This window comes from Podarcis tiliguerta (assembly GCF_965153285.1).
Source record: "Podarcis tiliguerta genome assembly, chromosome: 16".
Lineage (NCBI taxonomy): Eukaryota > Metazoa > Chordata > Lepidosauria > Squamata > Lacertidae > Podarcis > Podarcis tiliguerta.
Genome location: NC_139549.1, coordinates 10,812,971 through 10,819,357, shown reverse-complemented (window position 1 = coordinate 10,819,357; position 6,387 = coordinate 10,812,971). Strand labels below are relative to the sequence as shown.

Sequence of the window (6,387 nt, the reverse complement as noted above, 5' to 3'; positions counted from 1 at the left end):
CGCGCTCCCTCCGAGATAGGAAACAGGCGAAGGTCGAACGCAGAGCAGAAGGGGGGGGGGGAGAGAGAAAGGGGCGGGGCAAACCACACACACACAGGTAGAGAGAAAGAGAGGGAGAGAGGGGAGTGGGCGTGGTTAAGGCTCCCTCGCTCGCGCCTGCCTGTGAGAGAGAGAGAGCGCGCGCGAGAGAGCGCGAGGTGGCCGCGGCGCGCGAGCTTGACGCCTCGCGCACGCGCCGAGGCAGGAGCGCTGCTGCTGCTGCTGCTAAGGCTGCCGCCGCCGCCGCGCCGCCGCCGCCACCAGCAGCACCAGCACCACAGCCGCTGCTACCGCCGCTGCCGCCATTTTGGATCCGCGGCCGCCCTCAGCGCAGCGCGAGGAGGATCAGGCTGGAATAAGACGACGACGAGGAGGCGGCGGAGGAGGCAGAGGCGGAGGCCTGCGCCCGCTGAAGCAACCGAGAGGGGCGAGTCTCCTGGGGTGGGAGGGGGAGGGACGTTGGTTTTCCCTCAGCAGCAACCGAAGCAGCAGCAGCAGCAGCAGCAGTGGCGGGTCTCGCCCTGGCCTTGCCCGCCCGCGAAGGCGGGTTGGCCCCGGCCTGGGAGGATGAGGCGGGCGCGGAGGAGCCGGAGCCGGGCCTCGCTGTGACGCGGTGAGCGAGGGGAGGAGGAGATGCGGGGAGGGAAAAGGGGCGGCGGCGGCGGCGCTTGGGGGGCTCTCGGTCCCTGACAGTCGGGCCCCTTCGCCTGGGCGCGGAGGGGGCTGAGCTACGGAAGGGGCTCCTCTTGACAGGCCCTTTCCGTTGGCGGGGATCCTGGAAGCTTCGCCGGCTGTTTGCTCTCCCTCAGGGGGAGATCCTGACAGCCAGGCCTTGGAGGGAGGGAAGGGGAGATCCTCGCAGCTGCTTTTTAATTATTATTTTTTTGAGGGGGGGCGTGTTAGCGAGACAGTAAAGGGAATATCTTTTGCATGGCTGCTCACTGCTTTCGGGGGACTTGGGTTTCAGGTGCAAGGCTGGGTGTGTATGTAGACGCACGCAGCGCACAAAATCCTTGAGAGGCTGGTTGTTGCTTTCGGTGGGCGGGGAGAGGGGGATCCTTGCAGCTATATTTGGGGGAGCATGTTGGAGAGAGTAAAAGGCAGATTGCTGTGAGTTGGGTTACTGCTGTGAGGCGGTGGGTGGCTCAAGGTGCAAGACTCGATATGTACACACACACAGACGTGCAACGTTTCCCCTTTTGAAGAGAGGTCCTTGATCTTGTTATGCGAGCGGGTGGGTGGTGTAGGTGGCTGGCATGCTCTTGGAGCATGACTTCGGGGGTATGTGTGTGAAGGAGGTGTGTGTGTGTGTGTGTCTTGCATTTTTATTTTATTTTTTTGCAGCTTCGTTATTGGGTGGGTGTGTATTTGTAAACGTTGCACCCTCGTTTTGTGAGGTTTGCCGTTCAATCCTTGTGGCTTCATTTGTGGAGTTTTTGCAGCCTCCGTTTTGTGGTGGTGGTTATGTATTCTTGTAGAAAAACGACCACAAAAACTGGGAACCACAATGCTGAGCAGGGTGGGGAAGCGGAAGGGGCTCCAGGTGTTTGAAGGGAAAATATTTCACATATATTTTTCTTCAAACATCCTTTCCTCTCTCCCCCGCCCCCCCCCAATGTATTCGAGTAACTTCACCTTTTTGAGAGGGACGTTATGTATGGAGTTTTGTAGCTTCATTTTGGGGGGCAGGAATAATACTTAGGGGGAAATATTGAAGCTTCACTTGCAGAATTGTTACAGACTTGCTTCTTGGTGGGAACTCATGGATGGCGTTATTCAGCTTCATTTCCCTCCTCTGTGGCTGGGAATGAGGCAGATTGACTCCTGTTTAAAGTGAATGTTTGGTGTGCTGATACACCCCTTGGCCTCTATATTGGGATGGGGAATTAATTCCTCTCTTTTTTTAAGGGAGGTGCTTCGATTGTTTCCTGTGTGTGTAGATTTCTGGCAAGAACCTGAGTGGGTTGGCAGCTGAAGGGGAATCCTGCTGGATGAGCAAGATGGGAATCCTGGAGGCTGCACCCTGGTAGTATGTGGGTGGGCTTCCTGACAGCTTGGCCCCTGCTCCCATAGCTGGAATCATTGACGGGAGGGTTGATGGATAAGGCTAGTCTCCAGGAATGTTAGTTTGGTGTGCATTGAGACAGATCCATTTGTGTGTGTGAGTGAGAAAGTGATTGATTCCTTGGTACCGAGGACCCCCTCAGAGATGCCAAATTTCTTGCACAGAATGTATTCCCTTTGTAGGAAATCATCACAGTGTGTGATGATTTTTCTCATACACAAACACATGTGTTTTGCTTCATGTACCAGTGTTGTTAAACTCGCAGCCAATCGCTGCTTCTCAGCATGACTACACATGGCAATAGATCATCACACATGACAAACTACATGAGGCTCGCCATCTAATTTGTCTTTTCTGAATTGGCCTCTGGCTTCTATGAGGCGGAAAGAGGTTCTTGACAGTTAGGTCACCTCCTTAGAATGGCAGGTGAGAGGTTGAGGATACTGGACATGTAGTTTTGTAGAAACCCAATGTCATTGCGGACAGCTTTCAGTATCTAAGAGGGTCGTTGTCACTTGCCTTGAGAAACTGCAAACTTTTCTCAAGGGTTAATGCTTGGATAGCTCTTTATTTAACCCTAACCCTTCGCTCCTCACTTCAAATGACAAAAACCAAGCCTTAAGTACTTGTGCATATTCTTTCTATCTTCCTTACCTCCCCCACCTCAAATATATATTATTCTGCCAGAATTTACACTGTCAGTTTCTCTGTACAGAGGCCTGTTCTCTCCCCTGCACCACCACTTTTTGTTTTAGTGCTGTATAAAAAAGTATTATCTCTGTAGAGAAGGCCTGCCTTAAGAGGTACCTCTTAAATTATTCCTCGTTTGTTCGGCAACTGCTGCGGTACCTCTCTTAGCATTTTGCATATGAGCCCCCCTTTCTTTGATGTCTAATACATTTATCCTTTTATCCATTTACTTACAAGTTGTGCTTAGGACTATAATTGCTTAACAGTCAGGTTTTATGTCATTTTCAACTTGATCTTTCAGACTTTGTTACAACTTTTCTGTTTGTAACTCCTCCAGGCAGAGAACATGCCCCTGCTGCACTTTCTACAGTGCCTGATGTATTGTAACTATTCAGTACCTGCTATGTAAGAGCAGCTGCTATAGCTCATCCTTCCACTAGAAAGCTTAAATGGCACTACCAATGGTCTTCTGTCCAGGCCACATTTCCTTAGAGTCATAATTGTTGTAGGATTAGGTGCTTCCAGCCCAGTTTCTGGACCCCTTGTTAGTTATGTGCCTTTCAGCAAAACTATAACTTCTGACCCTCTTAGGACTGCTTTTTTGTGTTGCTTTCAGAAGTTATGGCTTGATGTATGAATGTATAATTTTGAAAAAGTAAGTCCATGCATCTGTTTCTGAGAGTTGAGTGTCATTCATACTTCATGTGCATGTGGAACTGAAACAGTGTTGTTTAATTACAGCACCTTCCTCTAAGGAGCTTAGGGACGGGTGTGTTTATCCCATATTATTCTTCAATTGACTGGCAGGGTAGGGTAGACTGAGGTTTGAACCTAGTTCCAGCACTCTTGTCTTCCAATTGGACTTTCTTACCCCTTACTTCTATATCTCACCTGTAATTATAGAGGGATGCACTGGGTAGATGGCTACACTTACCAACCGCTGGTGTTGGTTTTCTGGAAAATTCTGAATTGGGAAATTTTCATATGCAAACCAGGGTAATCTTCATAGGATAAATTGCATTGGGGAAAAATTTATCATGCCCTAGAGAGTAATCTAATTTGGCATGTTTATTTTACTTGTATTTAGTCAACAAAGCTAAACACGTTGAAACTGCCAAGCTTGCCTAATATTGTATTTGCAGTTGGCACCTATTCATTGTATCTAATGAACATATGACATGGGAAAACTTCCATGGAAAAAGAAAGCACTTGGAACGTTCTGTGTGTGCAAACTTTCCCCACCCCACATCACTGCTCTCAACCCTTATTAGCAAGATTGATCTATACAGCTCAGAACTGGCTCCTTTCCCATTTTCTATGATGGATAGGGGCCCACTAACATTAGCATGGCTTACTAACCAGTCATCATTTGTGATATGAAGAAGGTGCAAAACAGTGGAAGTCTTTCCTGCTGCTTGGAAGAGATTCCTGCAGTCTTACTCAAAAACATCAATAGAAATGAGATATCTGTGTGGTGCTGGGTCTCCTGCTTGCAAGAAGGCTGGGTGCACTTGCCTCTTGTGAGTTCGTAGGTAGATGCCTGTAGATGCCTGCTGGTGGGCACTAAAAAGATTTCATATTCCTACATCAATGTTTGGTGGCCGGAAAGATACTGCCTCTGTTCCACTTGGTACCTGCAAGGCAGCATCAGTCACTTCTGGCTCATGCTGGCCCAAGGAATCCTAAAGGACCAGGTGGAATTGTCAAGGAGAATTGCTGTTAGTGATTTTTGCAGTCTTGACGGGGATATTCTATCCATAGAGTTTCTTGTGGGGGGGAGGCCTTGCCACAGACAGAAAGTTCCTCATTACTAATTTAGAGTGAACTGTTTGAAAAGTTAAAGAAATCATTTCTATCTTTGTGCTATATTTCAGTAAATGCATTTGGAGCAGGATTGTTAAAAAAAAAAAGTCTTAGGTGTGGGCCAGATGTGGAGCTGAGGGCATAGGAGAAAGTCTGAGATGGGGAAATAGTTTTGAATGGCAGAGGGGTTCCCATGGCATTCATTTTATTGCCTGCTCTAGATGGGTATTATACTCCCTTTGAAGGAGCAGGTTTGTAGCTGGGGGTTCTCCTGGATCAACTGCTGTCACCTGAGGCACAGGTGGTCTTAGTGATATGGAGTGAATGCCATCAGCTTAAATAGTGGCTTAACTACGATTCTATCAGGATAGGGATAACTTGGCTGCAGTAATCTTATGTTCTGGGAACCTTAAGACTGGGCTGTTGCAATGAACTTTATGTAGGGCTGCCTTCGAAAATGATTTGGAAGCTTCAGTTAGTACAGAATGTGGCTGCCTGATTGTTGACAGGTTTGAGGCAAACAGATCATATATCACCAATTCTGTTATAACTACACTGGCTGCCTGTAATCTTCTGGGCCCAATTCAGAGTGCTGGTTTGATCTATAAAGCTATTTACAGCTCAGGACCCTAAATTTTTTGGGAACATCTCTCCTGGTATGAACATAACCAGACCCTTACATATTTTGCCCAGGTCCTTTGTGTGAGGGAGGATCGGAGAGTGGTGACAAGGGAGAGGACCTTTTCAGTTGTGACTCCCTGTTTGTGCAATATTCTCCCCAATGAAGTCCACCTGATGCTATTGTTGGCTTCTTGACTCTTGATAGACTAAGATGATACTGTTTTGTTATTAGTGTGCTGCCAACAGTTCTTGTGGTTGTTTTATGGTATAGTGTATTTATATTCATGTTTTAAGTGCATTGTAAGTCACTAGGAGGCCTTCAGTTAATAAGCAACTAACAAGTCTAATGGTTCTGTGCTTGAACTGAGAGGGAATGCCAGATGTGTGAGATCCTATGCTTGACCAAGGCTGCAATTTTGAGTACCGGCAGCTCCCCTGCCCCCCATTTACACATGTGATGGACACAGCATCATGCTGAACCCAGAAGTGACTCGGAAACTTCATAAAGACCTCACTGAAACGTCACTAAAAGGGTGGAATGGGGATGGAGCGATGTGCTTGCAGGCTTTTTCAATGGCTTTCATTTATACGTGATTTCACTGATGTGCACGGTGCCTTGGAACATAACCCCCGTGTAAACGAGGGGCTGCCTGTATGCTGATAACCTTTTAATGCAATCCTAGGCATATTTATTTAAAAGTCCCTTTGAGATGATTGGGGCTTCTGTTAAGTAAGTGTGCATAGGAATGCAGCCATAGCCCTGCTAAAATAACTATTAACCTTAAAAACATCTCTGCAAAAGATACTGGTCCATTTTGAAAAATATAACTGCCCCCCCCACCTTTTTTTGTTTTTGTTTTTTGTTGATACAGGTGCTAGGGGGATCCTTAACTCTTTCAGCCTATTAAAGTAGAACTATCTGCTCACTTAGAGGGAATCCTTATTTGCCGTAGTTGCCCAGATAAATTTCTGTTTGTAAAAGCCTGAATTAGTGGTATGCATTTTTGGGTAAAGGGTTGAAATTGGTAATGCTCACAAGGTCTTCCCCATGTCTTTGTGAAAATAATTATAGACAGAGGTGCCTCCAGTGAGCACGTGTAATGGGGACTGAGAATCACAGGAAGAAACCCAGATGCCTGGTCACTAAGGATTTAACATTTGTTGCTAGA

The 6,387-nt window shown here is 47.2% G+C and overlaps 1 protein-coding gene across 2 annotated transcripts in view; it reads left to right on the top strand.

Moving 5' to 3' along the window:
- Positions 1 to 17: 17 nt before the first annotated feature.
- ASH1L (ASH1 like histone lysine methyltransferase) overlaps positions 18 to 6,387 on the top strand; it is a 77,492-nt gene continuing 71,122 nt past the window's right edge. For both annotated transcript variants that reach the window (XM_083418460.1, XM_083418459.1), the window contains exon 1: positions 18 to 652. The gene's annotated coding sequence lies outside the window, so the exon portion shown is untranslated. The remainder of the gene's footprint in view (positions 653 to 6,387) is intronic.